Source organism: Schistocerca americana, chromosome 5, assembly GCF_021461395.2.
Source record: "Schistocerca americana isolate TAMUIC-IGC-003095 chromosome 5, iqSchAmer2.1, whole genome shotgun sequence".
NCBI lineage: Eukaryota > Metazoa > Arthropoda > Insecta > Orthoptera > Acrididae > Schistocerca > Schistocerca americana.
Window position 1 is genome coordinate 573,754,131 of NC_060123.1, and position 23,891 is coordinate 573,778,021.

The 23,891-nt window shown below is 45.6% G+C and overlaps 1 long non-coding RNA gene across 2 annotated transcripts in view; it reads left to right on the top strand.

Moving 5' to 3' along the window:
• Positions 1 to 23,891, top strand: part of LOC124615716 — a 477,536-nt gene that overhangs the window by 248,119 nt on the left and 205,526 nt on the right. Inside the window, exon 2 of one of the 2 annotated variants that reach the window (XR_006979807.1) lies at positions 2,842 to 2,911. The exons of the other annotated variant lie outside the window; for it this stretch is intronic. This is a non-coding gene — a long non-coding RNA (uncharacterized LOC124615716). The remainder of the gene's footprint in view (positions 1 to 2,841; positions 2,912 to 23,891) is intronic. 2 annotated transcript variants of the gene reach the window in all.

Here is a 23,891-nt window from a genome sequence, read left to right on the forward strand (position 1 = left end):
GTTTACGAGCCGTGAGGGCCCAAGCCCGGAGCGGGAAAAAGGAGGCGCGCCGGTCGGTACTTTCGGCGCCACGCCGCTAAGAGCCGTGGGAAAGAGGCGCCCCGGTCGTCGAACCCAGTACCGGAGGCGAGGAAAGCGGCGAGCACTATGGTCCTACTGGACTAGGGGGTGGACTGTTCTCGTCACCAATACGCAAATGAGAACCTAGCGTTCTCGACTCCCAACGTGTTGCCACGTGTGAAATCATATGGGACGTAACTACTAAGGTCATCAGTCCCTAAGCTTACACACTACTTAACCTAAATTATCCTAAGGACAAACACACACACATGCCCGAGGGAGGACTCAAACCTCCGCCGAGACCAGCCGCACAGTCCATGACTGCAGCGCCTTAAACCGCTCGGCTAATCACGCGCGGCCCGTGTTGCCACTTTCGCTGCTCAAAAACATTGTGTATGCCAGATCTCAAGTACCGATTGCATTAATAACGTTTCCATTCAAGTGTCTCACAGGGTGCGATGAAAGAATCCGAAAGAAGGTCATAAAGACCTATGCCGTATGTTAAATTCATAATTTGTACAGGACTCTTGTAGGAGAGAGACTTTAAAGCTCTTGCCTGTGAACAGTTAAATACGGGGAAAAAAGTCTTATAAGGCTTGTTGTTGTTGTTGTTGTGGTCTTCAGTCCTGAGACTGGTTTGATGCAGCTCTCCATGCTACTCTATCCTGTGCAAGCTTCTTGATCTCCCAGTTCTTATTGCAACCTACATCCTTCTGAATCTGCTTAGTGTATTCATCTCTTGGTCTCCCTCTACGATTTTTACCCTCCACGCTGCCCTCCAATACTAAATTGGTGATCCCTTGATGCCTCAGAACATGTCCTACCAACCGGTCCCTTCTTCTTGTCAAGTTGTGCCACAAACTCCCCTTCTCCCCAATTCTGTTCAATACCTCATTAGTTTTGTGATCTACCCATCTAATCTTAAGCATTCTTCTGTAGCACCACATTTCGAAAGCGTGTATTCTCTTCTTGTCCAAACTATTTATCGTCCATGTTCCACTTCCATACATGGCTACACTCCATACAAATACTTTCAGAAACGACTTCCTGTCACTTAAATCTATACTCGATATTAACACATTTCTCTTCTTCAGAAACGCTGTCCTTGCCATTTCCAGTCTACATTTTATGTCCTCTCTACTTCGACCATCATCAGTTATTTTGCTCCCCAAATAGCAAAACTCCTTTACTACTTTAAGTGCCTCATTTCCTAATCTAATTTCCTTAGCATCACCCGACTTAATTCGACTACATCCCATTATCCTCGTTTATAAAGCTTGTATACGAGGGCTATTCGGAAAGTAAGGTGCGGTCGGTCGCGATATGGAAATTAGAGTGAAAATGAAAAAAGTTTTATTTACAACAGTTTGCTACACCTTCTGGCGAATTCCATACATAGCTGCCGCTTTAACTTAGACATTTGTCGTAGTATTGTACTTCCCAATAATCTCGTCATAGAGGAGAATATCTGTGCGAACGGTGCACAATACGAGGGGCGTTTGAAAAGTTCGGGCAAAAATAAAAACTACTTACGTGTTTGGGGTAAACCTTTTTTATTTTTCCACATAGTCTCCTTTTAGACTTATACACTTCGACACTTCGTCCAACGCTGTTCTAATTTGTTGATCCCTCCCGAATAATACGAACTGTCCAAGTCTGCAAAATAGCTATTAGTTGCTGCAATCACCTCCTCCTTTGAATAAAATCTTTGTCCCGACAGCCATTTCTTCAAATTGGAGAGCAAGTAGTAGTCAGAGGGAGCCAAGTCTGGAGAATAGGGGGAATGTGAAACGAGTTGGAATCCTATTTCCAATAATTTTGCGACCACAAATGCTGAGGTGTGTGCTGGTGCATTGGCGTGATGGAAAAGGACTTTTTTACGGTCCAATCACCGGCGTTTTTCTTGCAGCTCGGTTTTGAAACGGTCCAATAACGATGAATAATAAGCATCTGTAATAGTTTTACCCTTTTTCAGATAGTAGATGAGGATTATCCCTTGCGAATCCCAAAAGACAGTCATCATAACCTTTCCGGCCGAAGGAATGGTCTTCGCTTTTTTGGTGCAGATTCTCCCTTGGTAACCCAATGTTTAGATTATTCTTTGGTCTCAGGAGTATAGTGATGTATCCATCTTTCATCCACAGTGACGAGACGAAGCTTAAAGTCCTGCGGATTCTTCCTGAACAGCAGACCTTAAGAGCAATGAGCGCTTGTTCATCTTCGCTACTGTGAAACACATCTCTTCTACTGAAGAAGTGCTCATACCTCTTAAGGTATGGTTTTTAGAGTCCATCTATACTGCACATTTGTTCTGGTTTTGTTCCTCCTCCCAGAATACAGAAGGCAAAGATCTTGCAGTAGAGGAGATGTGTATTACAGTATCCAAGATAAACACGTGCGCATAACTCTCCAGGATACATTTTAGAGTCGACGTTCACTAGACATTTATTTCTTGTTTTGGTCGTTAGTGCCACCTCTGAAAGCTTGTAGATGGAGTTCTGGCTCACGCTGTACATTGTTTTATAAATTCAAGACGAGATCTATGTGACACAAACATATATGCTATAAAAAAAATTTTTTACTGCTGCTCACTAACCATGCAAACTGTGGGAAAATTCTAAACTGTACGAGAACACCTCCAGGTAGCTGCAATTCACCCTATTCAGATTACCTACCCGGTCACCTCTTATTCTGCATCTCATTTTCCACATCATCAACGGTAGTATTCCGTGCACTCTTTGGGGGATATTTTGGTGAGGATAGTACTGTTTTTGTTCGCAGGACAAGCCCGCTTGTCGACCGTGGGGATGATGCCTGCCGTCAGTCCACGTCACATGCACTCTGGCGACAGGTGAGTGGCGGCTTCCTTGTAGTTTTGCTGCTACCTCAGGCGGCATCTACTAAAGTTAAAAGGCATCTGCTACGTTACAGAAAATGAACACACACAAATTCTGATCACAAACACAACTTACACTGACTTACAGTCAGAAGTTGACTAGAGCGGCACATCAAACCCAAGTCCTACGCAGATGGAAGTAGACGATTTCCATCCTTTGAATCACAGTTCCTATGAACCAAGGGGTTATCCAGTGAGGAGCACGGCTGGGTAACAGCCCCTCTCATGTGCCCATACCCCCTGCTTCAACGCTGGAAAAAAAGTCGCCGCCAATTGAACTCACATACTGCTCCGCCAAGTAGACATATTACTTCAGTATACACTGATATGACAGAAGTCATGGGGTAGCGAAAGGCACATATGCAGATAGTGGTAGTGTAGCGTACACAAGAAAGGCAGTGCATTGGCGGAGCTGTCATTTGCAGCCGGCCGGTGTGGCCGAGCGGTTCTAGGCCCTTCAGTCTGGAACCGCGCGACCGCTACGGTCGCAGGTTCGAATCATGACTCGGCCATGGATGTGTATGATGTCCTTAGGCTAGTTAGGTTTAAGTAGTTCTAGGTTATAGGGGACTGATAACCTCAGATGTTAAGTCCCATAGTGCTCAGAGCCATTTGAACCATTTATTTTGTCATTTGCGCTCAGGTTACTGATGAGCAACGGGTTTTGACGTGATTATGGCCGCTCGACAGGAACTAACAGAGTTCGAACGCTGAATGGTAGTTGGAGCTAGAGGTAATTCCATTTCGGAAATCGTTAGAGAATTCAATATTCCGAGATCCACAGTGTCAAGAGTGTGCTGAGAATAACCAATTCCAATCATTACCTCTCATAGCGGACAACGCAGTGGCCGCGGCCTTCACTTAATGACCGAGAGCAGCGGCATTTCCGTAGAGTTGTCAGTGCTAATATACGAGCAACACCGTGTGAAATAACCGCAAAAATCGGTGTGCAACGCACAACGGACGTATCCGTTAGGACAGTGTTACTGGGCTGTGGCAGCGGACGACCAACGTGAGTGCCTTTGCTAACAGCACATCGCCTGCAGCGCCTTTCGTGGGCTCATTACCATATCGGTTGGACCTTAAACAACTGGAGAACCGTCGCCTGGTCACATGAGTTCCTATTCTAGTTTGTAACAGCTGATAGTAATATTCGAGAGTAGCGTACATCCCACTAAGCTGTGGACCGAAGTTCTCAACAAGGCACAGTGCAAGCTGTGTTTACGTGGAAGGGACTGGGTCCCCTGGTCAGACTGAACTGACCATTGACTGGAAGTGGTCGTGTTCGGCTATTTGGAAACCATTTGCAGTCATTCATGGACTTCATGTTCCCAAACAACGATGCCATGTTACCGGGCCGCAACTGTTTACAACTGGTCTGAAGAACACTGTGGACAGTTCGATTTGGCCATCCAGGTCGCCCGATATGAATCCCATCGAACATTTATGGAACATATTCGATAGGTCAGTTTGTGCACAAAATCCTGCGCCGGCAAAATTTTCGTAATTATGGATGACTATAGAGGCAACATGGCTCAAGATTTCTGCAGGCGTCTTCAAACGACTAGCTGAATCCATGCCACGTCGAGCTGCTGCACTACGCCGAGCAAAAGGATGTCTGACAGGATATTAGGAGATATCCCGTGACGTTTGTTACCTCAGTGCAAGTTTGAAGAAAGCCAGACCGCCGGCCGAAGTGGCCGTGCGGTTAAAGGCGCTGCAGTCTGGAACCGCAAGACCGCTACGGTCGCAGGTTCGAATCCTGCCTCGGGCATGGATGTTTGTGATGTCCTTAGGTTAGTTAGGTTTAACTAGTTCTAAGTTCTAGGGGACTAATGACCTCAGCAGTTGAGTCCCATAGTGCTCAGAGCCAACCAACCAAAGCCAGACCATGTAACGGATATTTGCTCGTCGCAGGTGTACCCATCGCAGTCTGTCGTCTATTTAGTCGTTCACTAATTCACCGCGAAAGTAAAGTTAATTTTTCCCTCCCCTTCAACCCTTTCCGCAGTTGAGGTCTTGTGCACGCTCTTGCTCTTGAAATGGTTCAAATGGCTCTAAGCACTATGGGAGTTGACATCTGAGGTCATCAGTCCCGTAGACTTAGAATTGCTTAAACCTAACTAAGCTAAGGACAACACACACATCCATGCCCGAGGCACGATTCAAACCTGCGACCGTAGCAGCAGCGCGGTTCCGGACTGAATCGCCTAGAACCGCTCGGTCACAGCGGCCGGTGCTCTTGTTCTTACCGACAGATGATTTGTCACGTCTAATGGATATTTCATATGTAGTAGACAGGGAATGTGATATACTAAAATTTTACTCACTAACCGGATGGACACAAGTTAGAAAGAAAGGGTAATTAGTGAAACTAACGGCAAAAAATTTAGTTTCTAATTTCTGAACCCATACTTAAGACAGTACGATTTTTCTCTCCCGTTTTAGCACAAACAATTGCTTAAAAAATCTAATGTTGTGTGAAACCACGGAGCATACGAAACACTCGCTATAACCTAATTAGCTACACTCGAGCCTTATTCCTACATTAGAACTCAAATTCACTAAAACACAAAAAGGAATTTCAAATCATTAGGTGATTGTTAGTTTGCTGCCAGAAATATGGGCATCTTGAAAATCTACATTAGGTACATATCCAGTCATTCAAAAAAGTTTCAAGACTACATTAATAAGATATTGAGAAAAGTTAAAATGGTGGTATTAATGCCTCAAGTGTTCTACGTTGTCCACCAATCTCCCCTCCGGCCTTGTAGGGTGGGCAGATCGTTAAATGACGTGGCGTAGACGAATTCCTCCAAGTGTACTCATAAGCAAACGTCTAGCGGATTGAGGTCTGGGGAACGAGCAGGCCAAGATGTGGAGCATCCCTCCCCCGATCAATCCCTTCATGTCCTTCAATGTCTGCGTCACATGTTCGCGGACACTGTGACGAAAGTGTGCTGCTGCACCATCATGCATGAACGGCATTTGTATTCGTTGCTGCAGCCGCACAGTCTCCAGCGAGGTAGGCAATACATTAATGAGAAAGTCTAGATAATGTGCCCCCGTTAACCTTTGTGGTAGTACGTATGGTTCTATTAATCTCTCGCCAAGTACGCATGCCCATATGCTGATTGAGGATCGGCGTTGATTCCTTCTTTTCTGAATTGCTTGGGAATTTACGGAATTTACACATGTCCATACATTCTGGTTGTGGAAATGCACAACACTATCTCTTGAGAACCATTTCTGATCGGTAAATAAAATCTTGGACGTCAACAGTGGATCTGCGGCATACCTTTGCAACACCCATTGACAGAACCGCCGTCTGCCATGATGATCCTGTGGCCATAGAGGCTGAACGCGCTATAAATGATATGGGTACAGCAATTGTTCATGAAATATCCACCACCTCCCCCCCTCCCCCCAGTTAAGAGAGCGAGACACGCCTTCTGCTGTTGCTAATCGTCGCACACAGGACCTAGGGGTTTCTTCCACCGAACATAACATGTCAGGCGTGCGGACTGTACAGGGCCTTCTACTCTTAGTCTTCCGAGGTGCAAGGGTACCTGTGTTCCTCAGACACTGCAAAAGTCTGCTGAACAGCTTATCAGAGGGAACTCTGCGCTGAGGATATTTTCCAGCGTAAAGGACAGGGGCTCGCAGAATATTTCCATTTGCTATACCACAGCAGAATATCATTTCCGCCATTTCACTTGTCGAATAGCAGGCTTCCATTGCTAACACGTGGCGGAAGAGAGAAAATGTAAACGTACTACACAATTTGTACGTACAAACAGCTCATTAACAGTAAACACATAAGCGAATCCGCGTTTGGAATAAGGTAAAACATTAAGATGCGTACCGAGGCTTGACAGTACTGTGCCAAAAGGCCCACAAAGTCGACGAAAACTAACGTAGCCTACAAAACGACTCGAACCACACAAATGACTGCAGAGCACCTAACGGTACGCAGGGTCCTGTGAGCAAGACAACGTAAAACCCTGCCGACACATTTGACGGAGCGCCAGTGCAACGACTGCGATAATATATGCAAACCGAGCGTCGCGCAGCACTTCCTATAACACGTCTATCTCGGAAAGCATGCGTTTACGGACCCATGTTTAGTGGACATATTTTTCTTGTTTTAATGAGTACTATCACCTCTCAGAGTATTCGACACTTCTTTGTATCAACATTTGTGTTACATACACACACGTTCATCATCTCCTTCTGAACCCTGCATCCATTTCAACCAAACTTCATACACATGCTACTTAGTATCTGAAAACAAATCCTGTGGTGGTAAAAGATTCCCATTGGCGGCAAGCAAACATTTTACATACTTAATCATTTTGGAAATGCTTCAACTTTTTGCTTAAATGAAATGCTCATGCCTTTTTGGACGTCAGATAAATCGCTCCATTTCCGCATTACGATAACGGTCGCAATGCTTTTTTAGTGTCATCCCCCCCCCCATCCCCACCCATTCCTCCGGGTACCCCCGACTTGCTTTATATACTGTTGTGTACATAGTTCCGTGTAGTCAACGCGTACACAACTTTCCCACTAGAGCACGCCCCGCTAAGCACAACAGTGCAGGAGCAACGCTCGTCCGTCTCCGCACTATGAGATGGCGCTGCCTTAGAGACGACCAAATTCTGCTTCCGCCGATCCACGTATTAATATGTAACGCAGCCAATGAGATTGCTGCTAACGTAGAACCTTTTCTCCTCGCGGATCACACTCCCGCAGTGATACATGAACGCGCAAGGTATTATAACGAGTGTACAGACCTCCGATTAGTCAGTCTGCATTTGTCTGCACCAGTCTATAGTCAAGTTTCAGTCTGCACCTAAGAAGATTACCATATTCCTGTACATAGCCATGAAGATAAATAAATACACACTTTGTCAAGTGTCAGAGATACGTGAGAGTAAGATTAACGTACCAAGACCAAAGGAACTTCAGATTGTCAGTTGTAAACAGCATCTAGAATCAAGTTACGTAATGTCTATGTTTTTTATTATTTTAATAAATGTGTGTGAAAATTAATCAAGTTCTATTTAAAGTTGGTCACCGTTAATCTGCTACTCTAAGCGTGCAAGTGGAATTTCTATCGTCTAACGGCAGGAGATAAACACGCCACGATAAGACCACGAGACATGTTGCTGACACTCGCCTACTTCGTTAGAGCGACAAGTCAAATAATCTGATGGTGTGTTTACCGAAGGTCTTACAGTACGCACACCACATATATCCACCACTGCTAGTGCTGCCACATGTCACCCGTGAGTGGCTATTGCACTCTGATGTCGTCCATAGGCAGTGATCACATTAATGGGAGCCCGCATCTCGTGGTCGTGCGGTAGCGTTCTCGCTTCCCACGCCCGGGTTCCCGGGTTCGATTCCCGGCGGGGTCAGGGATTTTCTCTGCCTCGTGATGGCTGGGTGTTGTGTGCTGTCCTTAGGTTAGTTAGGTTTAAGTAGTTCTGAGTTCTAGGGGACTGATGACCATAGATGTTAAGTCCCATAGTGCTCAGAGCCACATTAATGTGACTCATCCATTCGTCCCGGCTGTTTGCCTGCAGCGTCCCATTCACTGAATCTGCCCGCCTCACTCTCCACTGTCCATGGCCGCTGGAATGTCATATCTGTTTGCTGTCCCCTGTCTTGCTATCTGTGAGTGTAACGCCAGTTGCTTGTATGCCTTTCTGCACATACATTTACAAAGATTAGGTAAGGAAACTAATTGAAGATACGAATTCAAGGTAAATTTACGCAGAAGAAAGAGTGTGCAAGTTACAGTAACCCAACAAAGCCGACTTTTCGCAAAAGAGCATGAGGAAATACGTCAGTCCAACTTTAAAAGCAAGGCCAGTACACACATCTGAGGACAATCCTAACACATTACTGATGACGTCGTATACACGTATCTAGTAACTCTCCTGTGCTGCAGGAACTCATGAATACACACCGAGGTGGCGCACACGCTTCAGAGCACTGCAACACACAGCGTTCAGCTACGTGACGTAACTTCATTTTGTTTTACTTCTGAGAATGTTATTGTCTTCTGGGATATATATGCAGATGAAACTCAGCCTTTCAGATAGCCTCCACTTCACTTTTCGCTATTTTTTCCCGTGCAGTTGTTAATCACTCAATATGTACTCATCGAAGGATAACAACGGTGCAATTTAGTAAGAGGCTGACTGTCGTTTGTATGTATTAAGCAACATATTTCCATGAGATAATTTCTGTCCGGGAATAATTCCTGTCCACTCTGAGTCGAGGCCTGGCTGTAAGTCCACTAATGGTCAGCGGCCCGCCACAAAGGCAGTGGGAACAGGCGGATTTTCTGGGAATTTTCCGTGCTAGAGGTAAGACTGTAAAATAGCATAGTCTGATGCATGCTAGACGTGCGCCCCATTCTTCAGGGGCGGCGAAGCTGTGAAAGTACGCTTTGGTGCAGCGTATTTTCTGCGAGCCAGTGCATGGCGTTTATCGGGGAGAAAATGATGTGGGTGATGCTACCGGAGACCATGACGTCGCAGGCATAACAATGGCTCTTGTCTCCCATGACAGAGCAGCGCCAAATTTCTGTTACATCCCACCGAGATGTGGTTCCCACTGGAAACGTCAAAACTCACTACGATTGGCTGTGCGGCTGATGACGTCAGAAGTAGTTGTAGAACCGCGCTGCTGCTACGGCCGCAGGTTCGAATTCTGCCTCGGGCATGGATGTGTGTGATGTCCTTAGGTTAGTTAGGTTTAAGTATTTCTAAGTCTTCGGGACTGATGACCTCAGATGTTTAGTCCCATATGCTTAGAGCCATTTGAACCATCTCAGAGACAAAGCTCCAATTGACTGACTTTCTGTTGTGTAGATGATAGGGGCATTGTATGTGTTGGTGGAAGGTATCCTATTGGCGCTGAAAAAGCACGCAGTCACTCTGATATGCTGAAGATCTTTCTTGGCGTGGTCCTGATGGAGATAGCCAGCCGAGGAGGTAGCAGGAGGACGAGAAGATTGGTGTTTCACATACCGTCGATATCGAGGTCATTAGAGACTGAGCACAAGCTCGGATTAGGGAAGGGTAGAGGAGGAAAGCGGCCATGCCCTTCCGTAGGAACCATCCTGGCATTTGCCTTAAGCGATTTTGGGACAGCGCGGAAAACCTAAATCTGGATGGCTGGGTGCAGGTTTGAATCGTCGCCCTCTCAAATGCGAGTCCAGCGTGTTAAGTACTGCGCCATCTCGCTCGGTGAAGAGCGTTTTGCGGCGGCAGATAGTCAGAAGGGCGTGGAGCGTCGATTAGAAAAGTTCGATTGTCAGAAGGGCAGAAGGGCACGATGCACAGAGCATGGGAGTTCGTTAGAAGAACAGCTCGAAGCACCGAGTGGGAGTGTTGGATTCAGAAGGGCGTAGGACCTCTCTTTGTTAGTTTGCATCTGGGCGCGGCGAGTGAGGATAGCCGTCGCCACTGGAGACAGATAAATAGCAGGTGCTTGCCGCAGCACCGTTTCTTGCAGACGGCTGTGTCTTTTGGTAAGAATATTTGCAACTCTGCAATTAGGGAAAGTCGAGTGTTGGTTCACTCTCTGTGGAGAGCTTATTTCCACCGGTTCTGAGTTGAGCATACAATTTCTGCTAGTGCATTCTGTCGCTTCAGAAATATGGTGAATTCTAGTTAAATTAAGATTGCATTATCCAAAATTACTATCCACGGGAAGTAAGGGGATTCATTTGCATTTCTATTTCACCGTTGCCAACGGTATTTTGTGAAGGTTGTTATGTGCAGAGTTTATTCTCGCTCGCAGTATTTTTGATTAATTGTTTGTGTTCTCCTTTGGGATAATAAAGACATTCGTTACGTGGTAGCTAATGTTTGATTTCAGTAGTGTAAAATCTTTGATTCATTATTTTGGATGGGTTTAATATTTTGCTAAAGGATTACGACCACTGGTTCGAGTGCACAGTTATTACTGGAAGGGGCCATCTCTAGTTAGCATTATCCTTGTGCGTAGACCTCAATAGGTTTCTGAAGGATGGTTTTCTGTGCCGAAGGTAAATTCCGGAACAGGAAGTCGTAATAGGTATACACAGGCTAGCATTACATCACTGTACTCTACACAAAGAGGAGCCGTTGGCAAGATTGTGTCTTGCAGTGTATAGAAAAGAAAAGGTATCGATTTTCAGCAGGCTAGTCCACGTATATTTTGGCTTCCGACCAGAGGTTTGAGTAACTAGGAGTAGACACCTCTTTCAGTTATTAACTGGCCTGCTTGCAGTGGAGTCGCGGTGTAAGTAACACCACTATGTGCACTAGCCTAGAAAAATCGACCTGTTGCTTATAAGAGGTTTGTGGAGGCTAAGGAGGTGGCTTACAAAACACTCGTTCGACCTATACTTGAGTATTGCTCATCAGTGTGGGATTCGTACCAGGTCGGGTTGACAGAGGAGACAGAGAAGATCCAAAGAAGAGCGGCGCGTTTCGTCACAGGGTTATTTGGTAAACGTGATAGCGCTACGGAGATGTTTAGCAAACTCAAGTGGTAGACACTGCCAGAGAGGCACTCTGCATCGCGGTGTAGCTTGCTGTCCAGGTTTCGAGAGGGTGCGTTTCTGGTTGAGATATCGAATATTTGCTTCCCCCTACTTATACCTCCCGAGGAGATCACGAATGTAAAATTAGGAGAGATTCGAAGCCGCACGGAGGCTTTCCGGCAGTCGTTCTTCCCGCGAACCATACGCGACTGGAACACGAAAGGGAGGTAACGACAGTGGCACTTAAAGTGCGCTCCGCCACACACCTTTGGGTGGCTTGCGGAGTATAAATGTAGATGTAGATGTAGATATTTCGAGACCATGTCCATTGACGACCACGCCAGGAGTAACTGAGAGTGTTCAAATGGTTCAAATGGCTCTGAGCACTATGGGACTTAACATCGGAGGTCATCAGTCCCCTATACTTAGAACCTACGTAAACCTAACTAACCTAAGGACATCACGCACATCCATATCTTAGGCAGGATTCGAACCTGCGACCGTAGCGGTCGCACGGTTTCAGAATGAAGTGCCTAGAACCGCTCAGCCACAGAGGCTGGCAACTGAGCGTGTAGGACGTACTTATTGTTATATACTTATGAGGACAAGTTATGCACTCTGCACTCGAGAATTAGAACTATTTCGAAACTATCCGAGCCATGCGAGACTCTTTATGGATGCCTGCCACTCTAGCGCAACATGTTTGGCCCTTTGCCTGGTAACTATGGCTTGGGCGTTCCGTTAGAGAATAGTGTCGTGGCGCTTCTTGAGGATAAAGGTTCGCACATGAGCGTAGACAAGGACGTTGTTGGTTGGGTATCCACTACACTACTGCAACTTGTGGACGAAATTTTGCTGACGGTTCTGTGTAACAGGCGAGAGACTGGCTTGAGCGGATGCGTTACCGAGGCGGACGTGTTGACCGTTAATATGGCGGACACGCTATTGAAGTGCCTGTTTGCTTCCTGCTTGGGCAGCGGCGAGTCACGGATTGAGACCGACTCCATGAATACGCTGCCTCGTCTGGTGTACAGGCTGCTTGTGGTAATATTAACTTCATACAGCAACAACATCGAAACTGCCATTAGCATCTGCTTTACAGCCGTCAGGCGATGGGGAGCGAAATTTTGGAAAATCTTTATGTTCTACCGCAAGGTTCCACCGTCCTGGTTAACGAGACACATTGTTCTGTAATTCTGTGTTTCCAATCCGTGTGTTTGCATTATTTACGCTCTGTTCTTGTAATAAGCAACTGTATTACTTAATATCACATTTTTATAAAGTTTTGCCTTACATTTGATAAAGGGTTGCCTTGTCAGTATACATTGAGTAGGATGGAGAAAATTGGTAAAAAGGCGAGGGCTAGTAGAACTCCTTGGGTAACAGAAGAAATATTGAAGTTTATGGATGAAAGGAGAAAATATAAAAATGCAGTAAATAAATCAGGCAAAAAGGAATACAAACGTCTCAAAAATGAGATCGACAGGAAGTGCAAAATGGCTAAGCAGGGATGGCTAGAGGACAAATGTAAGGATGTAGAGGCTTATCTCAGTAGGGGTGAGATAGATACTGCCTACAGGAAAATTAAAGAGGCCTTTGGAGAAAAGAGAACCACTTGTATGAATATCAAGAGCTCAGATAGAAACCCAGTTCTAAGCAAAGAAGGGAAAGCAGAAAGGTGGAAGGAGTATATAGAGGGTCGATACAAGGGCGATGTACTTGAGGACAATGTTATGGAAATGGAAGAGGATGTAGACGAAGATGAAATGGGAGATACGATGCCTGCTACGGTCGCAGTTTCGAATCCTGCCTCGGGCATGGATGTGCGTGATGTCCTTAGGTTAGTTAGGTTTAAGTAGTTCTAAGTTCTAGGGGACTGATGACCACAGCTGTTAAGTCCCATAGTGCTCAGAGCCATTTGAACCATTTTTGGAGATACGATACTGCGTGAAGAGTTTGACAGCGCACTGAAAGACCTAAGTCGAAACAAGGCCCCGGGAGTAGACAACATTCCATTAGAACTACTGACGGCCTTGAGAGAGCCAGTCCTGACAAAACTCTACCATCTGGTGAGCAAAATGTATGAGACAGGCGAAATACCCTCAGACTTCAAGAAGAATATAATAATTGCAATCCCAAAGAAAGCAGGTGTTGACAGATGTGAAAATTACCGAAAATTCAGTTTAATAACTCTCAGCTGCAAAATACTACCGCGAATTATTTACAGACGAATCGAAAAACTGGTAGAAGCTGACCTCGGGGAAGATCAGTTTGGATTCCGTAGAAATGTTGGAACACGTGAGGCAATACTGACCTTACGACTTATCTTAGAAGAAAGATTAAGGAAAGGCAAACCTACGTTTCTAGCATTTGTAGACTTAGAGAAAGCTTTTGACAATGTTGACTGGAATACTCCCTTTCAAATTCTGAAGGTGGCAGGGGTAAAATACAGGGAGCGAAAGGCTATTTGCAATTTGTACAGAAACCAGATGGCAGTTATGAGTCGAGGGGCATGAAGGGGAAGTAGTGGTTGGGAAGGGAGTGAGACAGGGTTGTAGCCTCTCCCCGATGTTATTCAATCTGTATATTGAGCAAGCAGTAAAGGAAACAAAAGAAAAATTCGGAGTAGGTATTAAAATCCATGGAGAAGAAATAAAAACTTTGAAGTTCGCCGATGACATTGTAATTCTATCTGAGGCAGCAAAGGACTTGGAAGAGCAGTTGAACGGAATGGACAGTGTCTTGAAAGGAGGGTATAAGATGAACATCAACAAAAGCAAAATGAGGATAATGGCATGTGGTCGAATTAAGTCGGGTGATGCTGAGGGAACTAGATTAGGAAATGAGACACTTAAAGTAGTAAAGGACTTTTGCTATTTGGGGAGCAAAAATTGGTTCAAATGGCTCTGAGCACTATGGGACTCAACTGCTGAGGTTATTAGTCCCCTAGAACTTAGAACTAGTTAAACCTAACTAACCTAAGGACGTCACAAACATCCATGCCCGAGGCAGGATTCGAACCTGCGACCGTAGCGGTCTTGCGGTTCCAGACTGCAGCGCCTTTAATCGCACGGCCACTTCGGCCGGCTGGGGGAGCAAAATAAGTGATGATGGTCGAAGTAGAGAAGATATAAAATATAGACTGGCAATGGCGAGGAAAGCGTTTCTGAAGAAGAGAAATTTGTTAACATCGAGTATAGATTTAAGTGTCAGGAAGTCCTTTCTGAAAGTATTTGTATGGAGTGTAGCCATGTATGGAAGAGAAACATGGACGATAAATAGTTTGGACAAGAAGAGAATAGAAGCTTTCGAAATGTGGTGCTACAGAACAATGCTGAAGATTAGATGGGTAGATCACATAACTAATGATGAAGTATTGTATAGAATTGGGGAGAAGAGGAGTACGTGGCACAACTTGACAAAAATAAGGGATCGGTTGGTAGGACATGTTCTGAGACATCGAGGGATCACCAATTTAGCGTTGGAGGGCAGCGTGGAGGGTAAAAATCGTAGAGGGAGACCAAGAGATGAATACACTAAGCAGATTCAGAAGGATGTAGGCTGCAGTAGGTACTGGGAGATGAAGAAGCTTGCACAGGATAGGGTAGCATGGAGAGCTGCATCAAACCAGTCTCAGGACTGAAGACCACATCAACAACAGGATGGAGAATGGTCATTGCCGTATATAATCTACACCGAAGCGCCAAAGAAACTGGTATAGACATGCACATTCAAATACAGAGGTTTGTAAACAGGCAGAATACGGCGCTGCGGTCGGCGACGCCTCTATAAGACAACAGGTGACTGGCGCCGTTGTTACATCGCTTACTACTGCTACAATGGCAGGTAATAAACAATCAAGTGAGTTTGAACTTGGTGTTACAGTCGGCGCACAAGCGATGAGACACAGCATCTCCGAGGTACAGATGAAGTGGAGATTTTCCCGTACATTTCACGAGTGTACCGTGAATATCAGGAATCCGGCAAAACATCGGAACTACGACATCGCTCCGGCTGAAAAAAGATTATGCAAGAACGGGACCAACGACGACTGAAGAGAATCGTTCAGCTTAACAGAAGTGCAAACCTTCCGCAAATTGCTGCGGATTTCAATGCTGGTCCATCAACAAGTGTCAGCGTGCGAACCATTCAACGAAACATCATTGATATGGGCTTCCGGAGACGTAGGCCCACTCTCGTGACCTTGATGACTGCACGACACAAAGCTTTACGCCTCGCTTGGGCCTGTAAACACCGACATTGGACTGTTGATGACTGGTAACATGTTGCCGGGTAGGACAACTCTCGTTTCAAATTGTATCGACCGGATGGACGTGTGAGGGTTTTGAGACAATGTCATGAATCCATGGACCATGCATATCAGCAGGGTGCTGTTCAAGTTGCAGAAGGCCCTATAATGGCGTGAGGCGTGTGCAGTTGGAGTGATATGGGACCCCTCATACGTCTAGAAACGACTATGACAGGTGACACGTACGTAAGCATCCTGTCTGATCACCTGCATCCATTGCTATTCATTATGCTTTCCGACGGACTTGGGCAACTCTAGCCGGACGGAGTGCCCGAGCGGTTCTAGGCGCTGCAGTCTGGAGCCGCGCGACCGCTACGGTCGCAGGTTCGAATCCTGCCTCGGGCATGGATGTTTGTGATGTCCTTAGGTTAGTTAGGTTTTAGTAGTTCTAAGTTCTAGGGGGCTGATGACCTAAGATGTTAAGTCCCATAGTGCTCAGAGCCATTTGAACCATTTTTTTGGGTAATTCTAGTAGGACAATATGACACCCCACACGTCCAGGATTGCTACAGAGTGGCTCCAGGAACAGTCTTCTGAGTTTAAACATTTCCGCTGGCCACCAACCTCCCCAGACATGAATATTATTCAGCATACCAGGGATGCGTTGCAATGTTCTGTTCAGAAGAGATCTCCACCCCCTCTTACTCTTACGGATTTATGGACAGCCCTGCAGGATTCATGGTGCCAGCTCCCTCCAGTACTACTTCAGAAATTAGTCGAGTCCATGCCACGTCGTGTTGCGGCACTTCTGCATGCTCCCAGGGGCGCTACACGATACTAGGCAGGTGTATCAAATTCTTTGGCCTTTCAGTGTATTTTATTTGCGTTGAGATTGTATGTAAAACTACGTGTCGCTGGTTGCACTGACAGGACTGCTCACGTTTATTATTACTTGGCTTTCGACTTATTATGTGCCAGTTCCGTGTTAATTGGCACTTATATTTTGATTCTTGTGCCATCTCACGCTGGTGTCCGTTTGGTGACTGCTATTTGGTGTATTATTTACTTTTTGTTTTACTTTCTGAAGCCTAAATATTTAAACTGCTTTTTGTATTTTAAATTCAGTTTAATTCTGTGTGCTTGTCAAATTACTGTCAAAAGATTAAAGATTTTTTAGTGTGTTTCAGACAACCTCTTACTGTTTATGGGCCTTGACATGTTAAGGAATTTAAATGCATGACGTTAGCCCAGTTGTTTCCTAATGGCTTCTAGCAAAGAACTGCTTTCTACGTTTTGCGAATTCATTTGGAACCTAGTCCGACACCTGAGACGTATAGTTAAATTCCGATGTTCTTCGTTTGGTAACTTTTCCGACTGCCGTCGTCGCTGGTTGCCAAATGCTATTTTTTAAAATTTTGCTTATCATGGTTGCCGACTTAGGCGAGCTACTGGTTATAACTGTTTTAAATTTTATTTAAACGCATTGGTCAACATGAAGACGCTGACTTAATTACTGTGTTTCGTCATTCTGCTGTCTTGTAAGGCGACTCATGGTTGCAAATATTTCTCATATTTATTGCTTGGACCGTCATTATTCTGAGTGTTCACCAGAGAGTAAAAGTTAACAGAGTGTAAATTGCATTCCTAAACTGTCCACCAGGAACAGTATCCTATTAAGCACCAGTGGTCTCTGTCTGAAACGACCATTTTATAATTTTTGTTTTGAGGTACCAGTGCCTTTCGCAAGAAACCACCCTTGCTATTGCAAGACAGAGACATCTAGTGGTACACAGAGGTACTCCTACGAATGTATTGCATTATAGCAGCCACTCAAGAGCGTTCAAAGCAACAATCGACGTGGCGATTGTGACGTGTTTCTATTTTTAATTTTTATAGTCATCGTACTGAGGGTATAACTGACAGTGGAAGTAAGTACGTATATCCAAAGTTACTGAAACTGAAATCTGAGTTTGCACTGCTGCTGCTACAAGACTATAATATGTTTTAAGTATTCTGAGTTCATGGAAGTTTTGAGGTTTCTGATTGTGTCTAGAAAGAATGAGAAATTGCTTTCAAACATATCTCATAAAAATATGGGTGGCTGAGAACTGTATGTTCCAGTGGTTCCGAAATGGAACCATAACTTTAAAATGATTGCCAATTTCTTGTTAAACGTTAATTTTGCAAAAAAATTTAATTTTTTTGTAGTGCTGGGACTCAGAGGTTAACAGAGGTAGAACTTGTTTGTTATTTTTTATGTTTCACCTTGACGTTAAAATTAAAATTTGAAACTGTATCAGTTTATTTGATCCAGCACCTTACCACTCACCAACCTAGTTGCTTACCGTTTCACTAGCTAATAGTATTTTTTTAAGTTAACAGCTACGTGGATACGAAGAGTTAATTAAATCTATCGACGCTGCTGTGCTACTCGGAAGAAGTTAGAAACCACTCTGTTAAAGGGTCTGGCCTACGAAGAGAAGCAGCTTATGCGACTGGGCGGCAGTGAGAACCGTCATACTGAATCAAGTGTAGTAGGTTCATTCCTACGCTGTACGTGGTCCGAGGTCGGAGACGGACTAGTCCATCTTGGATCTCGGACCAGTGTTGTGCCAAGGTTACCTCAGATTCCCAATCAGGTGTCATTCAACCGATGGTACCCACAGCAGAGTAACGACTGGCCGCTTGAGACAAAGATCTGGATAATGCGATCACTATGTCCTTCGACCACTACTGCAATGCAGCTGCTCCGAAAATGATTTAGCAGGTCCACATATTGCCTTTACAAGTGTGCATACTAATCCAGCCCAATGTACACTTTATTTACTTCAGTAAAACTACATAACTACATTTCGATGATGGACTGTTGTTGTGGTCTTCAGTCCAGAGACTGGTTTGATGCAGCTCTCCATGCTGCTCTATCCTGTGCAAGCCTCTTCATCTCCCAGTACTACTGCAACCTACATCCTTCTGAATATATTTAGTGTATTCATCTCTTGGTCTCCCTCTACGATTTTTACCCTCCACGCTGCCCTCCAATGCTAAATTTGTGATCCCTTGATGCCTTAGAATACATGCTACCGACCGATCCCTTCTTCTAGTCAAGCTGTGCCACAAATTTCTCTTCTGCCCAATTCTATTCAATACCTCCTCATTAGTTATGTGATCTACCCATCTGATCTTCAGCATTCTTCTATAGTACCACATTTCGAAAGCTTCTATTCTCTTCTTGTCTATCGTCCATGTTTCACTTCCATGCACGGCTACAATCCATACAAATACTTTCAGAAAAGCTTTCTTTGTCTTTGCCAGTCTACATTTTTATATCCTCTCTGCTTCGACCAACACCAGTTATGTTGCTCCCCAAATAGCAAAACTCCTTTACTACTTTAAGCGTCTCATTTCCTAATCTAATATTCTCAGCATCACCCAATTTAATTCGACTACATTCCATTATCCTCGTTTTGCTTTTGTTGATATTCATCTTATATCATCCTTTCAAGACACGGTCCATTCCGTTCAGCTGCTCTTCTAGTTCCTTTGCTGTCTCTGACAGAATTACAATGTCATCGGCGAACCTCAACGTTTTAATGTCTTCTCCATGGATTTTAATTCCTACTCCGAATTTTTCTTTTGTTTCCTTTACTGCTTGCTCAATCTACAGATTGAATCATATCGAGTATAGGCTACAACCCTGTCTCACTAACTTCCCAACCACTCCTTCCCTTTCATGCCCCTCGACTCTTATAACTGCCATCTGGTTTCTGTCCAATTTGTAAACAGCCTTTCTCTCCTTGTATTTTACCCCTGCCACCTTCAGAATTTGAAAGAGATTATCCCAGTCAACATTGTCGAAAGCTTCCTCTAAGTCTGCAAATGCTAGAAACGTAGGTTTGCCTTTCCTTAATCTATTTTCTAACATAAGTCGTAGAGTCAGTATTGCCTCACATGTTCCAACATTTCTACGGAATCCAAACTGATCTTCCCCGAGGTTGGCTTCTACCAGTTTTTCCATTCGTCTGTAAAGAATTCGTGTTAGTATTTTGCAGCCTTGGCTTGTTAAACTGATATTTCAGTAATTTTCACATCTGTCAACATCTATGGACTATGACAACACAACTTCTGTTTTTGGGGAACAGGACTCTCATATGTTATCTAATACCGAGGAGCCAAAAAATTATGGCTACTGCCTATCAGGAGATTGAATATCGCTCGGTGCTCTTGCGAGCACGTGATGCTTTGAGTAACAAGCGTAGACGAGTGGGGAATCATTCCAGCAACGATATAGGGTGGAAATGGGGAAATCCGCTAACGTAAGCGACTCTGACGAAAGTCGGACTGTTGTAGGTGGACGTCTAGAAATAAGCATCTCGGAAACGGAGAAGCTGGTCCGCTCGTCATGTACTGCTGTCGTGAGCGTTCTGTACTACTTCGTACACACTTGTAAGGAGAGATGGGCTACAGAATGGTGCAGCAGCTATCGTCGTAGGGAAGATGGACAGGAGCAGAAATGAATAGCGAATACAGAAATACAGAAGTTTTACTCAAATGGTAGCTTTCTCCAGGTTTTGCGAAGAAACTTTGCAAAAGAACGAACAGCACTAAAGTCCAGTAGTTAACAATAAACAATTGAAGAGCATCGTGCAGTTCGAGGATCCCAATACTAATGTACGAGTGGACTGTCGAAGGCTGTCTAAGAGTGAAAACTGAGACTGGGACTGGCCGTGTAGCTGCTGCCGACCATCCGATATCGCGGCGGCAGAGGGCGCTCGTAGGTGGAGTCACTGAAGGCGTGACTCAGCAAGCGCCCATCATTGGATCCGCCGGACTCTGAGTGACTGCTGACGGCGACCGTGGGAAATGTGGCACTACACAAATTGGCGGTAATAGCATAGGCACATACGGAACACACACGACACTGATCTGTAAGTCCACGGTATTGGTGATAAGTTGGGAAAACCGTTCCGAAACACATGTGCTACAAAACGCCACTGTTTCCTGCGCATGTACCCCGACATCAATATGGGATATGATCACTACGCACACGTACACAGGCCGTACAACGGGTTGGCATACTCTTGATCAGGTGGTCGAGCAGCTGCTGGGGTATAGCCTCCCATTCATTCTTGCACCAGTGCCTGTCGCAGCTGCTGAAGTGTCGTAGGGGTTTGAAGACGTGCAGCGATACGTCGACCGAGAACTTCCCAGACGTGCTCGATGGGGTTTAGGTCTGGAGAACAGGCACGCCACTCCATTCGCCTGATATCTTCTATTTAAAGGTACTCCTCCACGATGGCAGCTCGGTGGGGCCGTGCGTTATCATCCATCAGAAGGAAGGTGGGATCCACTGCACCCCTCAAAAGGCGGACAAACTGGTGCAAAATGACGTCCAGCTGGCCGGAGTGACCGAGCGGTTCTAGGCGCTTCAGTCTGGAGCCGCGCGACCGCTACGGTCGCAGGTTCGAATCCTGCCTCGGGCATGGATGTGTGTGATGTCCTTAGGTTAGTTAGGTTTAACTAGCTCTAAGTTCTAGGGGACTGATGACCTCAGCAGTTAAGTCCCGTAGTGCTCAGAACCATTTGAACCATTTGAAAATGACGTCCCAATACACCTGACCTGTTACAGTTCCTCTGACAAAGACATTCAGGAATGTATGTGCACCAATCATAATCCCACACCACACCATCAAACCACGACCTCCATACAGGTCCCTTTCAAGGACATTAAGGGATTGGTATCTGGTTCCTGGGTCACGCCAAATGAAATCCCGGCGAGAATCACTATTCAGACTGAACCTGGACTCGTCTGTGAACATAACGTGGGACCACTCTTCCAATGACCATATACTGTGTTCTTGAAACCAGGCTTTGCAGGCTCTCCTGTGACCAGGGGTCAGTTGAATGCACCTTGCTGGTCTCCGGGCGAATAAACCATGTCTGTTCAGTCGTCTGTAGACTGTGTGTCTGGAGACAACTTTTCCAGTGGCTGCAGTAAGGTTCCGAACAAAGCTACCTGCTTTACTCCGTGACCGTCTGCGGGCACTGTTGGTGAGATATCGGTCTTGTTGTGATGTTGTACACTGTGGACGTCCCGTGCTGTAGCGCCTGGACACGTTTCCTGTCTGCTGCAATCGTTGCCATAATCTTGAGATCACACTTTGTGACACACGGATTGCCCGTGCTACGGCCTGCTGTGTTTGACCAGCCTCCAGTTGCCCTAGTACTCTACCCCTAATAACGTCATCAATATGTGTTGTCTGAGCCATTTTCAACTCAAGTTACCATTAGCACGTCTGAAAATGTCTGCACAGTTACTCGCTGCACCGTACTCTGAGATGCGCCAATACCCTCTGCCTATGTGGACTACTGCCAGTGCCACCGTGAGACGACCGTAGGTCAAATGCACCGCATGGTCATACCCCGAGGTGATTTAAACCCGCAAACCGCCCCCCAGAGAGTTGTTTCACCATGTATCAGCATTATCCTAAATTTATGAGCATGAGTGTATGATGCCACAGCGAGCATCTACAGAAAGTGCCCGAAAGATGAAACCATGAGAAGGCAAAAAGTTAATGGACAGTCATACGTCACCACTGAAAGTGGAGCACAGAAGCTTGTCTGCTCTATAAAGTAGGATAGGTGGCGATCCGAGGCAGATCTAACGATAGACTACGCTGCTGGTGGAGGCGCAGGTGTTTTGGCCCACACCTTGTTGTCGAGCATTGGGCTCTGCAGCAGACGACCTCCGCGTATCCCCATGTTCACCCAAGAACATCGGCAATTATGGCTGCAGAAGGCACGATGTCATTCGACCGTGAATCAATGCAAACATGTTGCATGGACGGATGAATCACGTTTCTCACTACACCTGATCAACGGACTTGTCCCAGAACGCCGTCATCCAGGCAAACGACGACACGAAACATGCTCTGGGCCAGGGAAACATACCGATGGGGCCAGCATTGTGCTATATCGGACATTCCTTTGGACTTCCATGGGTCCTGTGGAAGTATGAAGGCAACATGACAGTTGCGCACTATGTGAACGTTATTGCAGACCGCCTGCATCCTTCCATGCCTGATCTCTTACCTGACGGCAGTGGCGTCTTTCAGCAGGATAACTGCCCGTGTCACGAGGCCAGAATTATACCACATTGATTTGACGAGTGCGATAGTGGCCTATGTCAATGTCTTAGCAACCAAATCTGCTTAACCAGATCGCGGTAGAGGGGCTATCTCCGCGCCCACAAACAACCGTCTGTAATTTACGGGAGTTGCGCAACCTGTGCCTAGACATCTGGCACCACATTCCTCCAAAAACCTACCAAGGACTTGACGAATCCATACCGCAGAGAATTGCTTTTATATTGCGTTGCAAAGTGGTTCAAATGGCTCCGAGTACTATGGAACTTCACATCTGAGGTCATCAGTCCTCTAGAACTACTTAAACCTAACTAACCTAAGGACATCACACACATCCATGCCCCAGGCAGGATTCGAACCTGCGACCGTAGCAGCAGCTCCGAACTGAAGCGCCTAGAACCGCTCGGCCACAACGGCCGGCTGCATTGCCGTGGTGGACCGACACAATATTAAGCAGGATTATTATACTCCTTTTGGTCACTAGTGTGTATTGTTACTTGTGTAAGCTGTAGGTTAGCTAATGCTGAACGCTGGTACATCAGACGCCTCTCCGTATTATATTCGGTTTTAGCAGTCAGAGCCGGCCGGAATGGCGCTTCAGTGTGGAACCTCGCGACCGGTACGGTCGCAGGTTCGAATCCTGCCTCGGGCATTGGATGTGTGTGATGTCCTTAGGTTAGTTAGGTTTAAGTAGTCCTAAGTTCTAGGGGACTGATGACCTCAGAAGTTAAGTCCCATAGTGCTCAAAGCTATTTGAACCATTTTTTTAGCAGTCAGAGCTGCGGTGGTTCCCTTGTCATAGCAATTCCGAAACCTGACCACTGCACAAGCAATCTCTAAGACTGCAAGGTGGGTCTTTGTAATGTCCTCGGCACAGTCAGCGGGTGATAGGTCCGGAAAACGTCACAGTTTTTGTCTACTTTAGTAAATCTCTCGAAGTTCGTTTCTTTGATTAAGTTCCTCAGATAATTATTAACTCCTCGATCTAGTACAAGC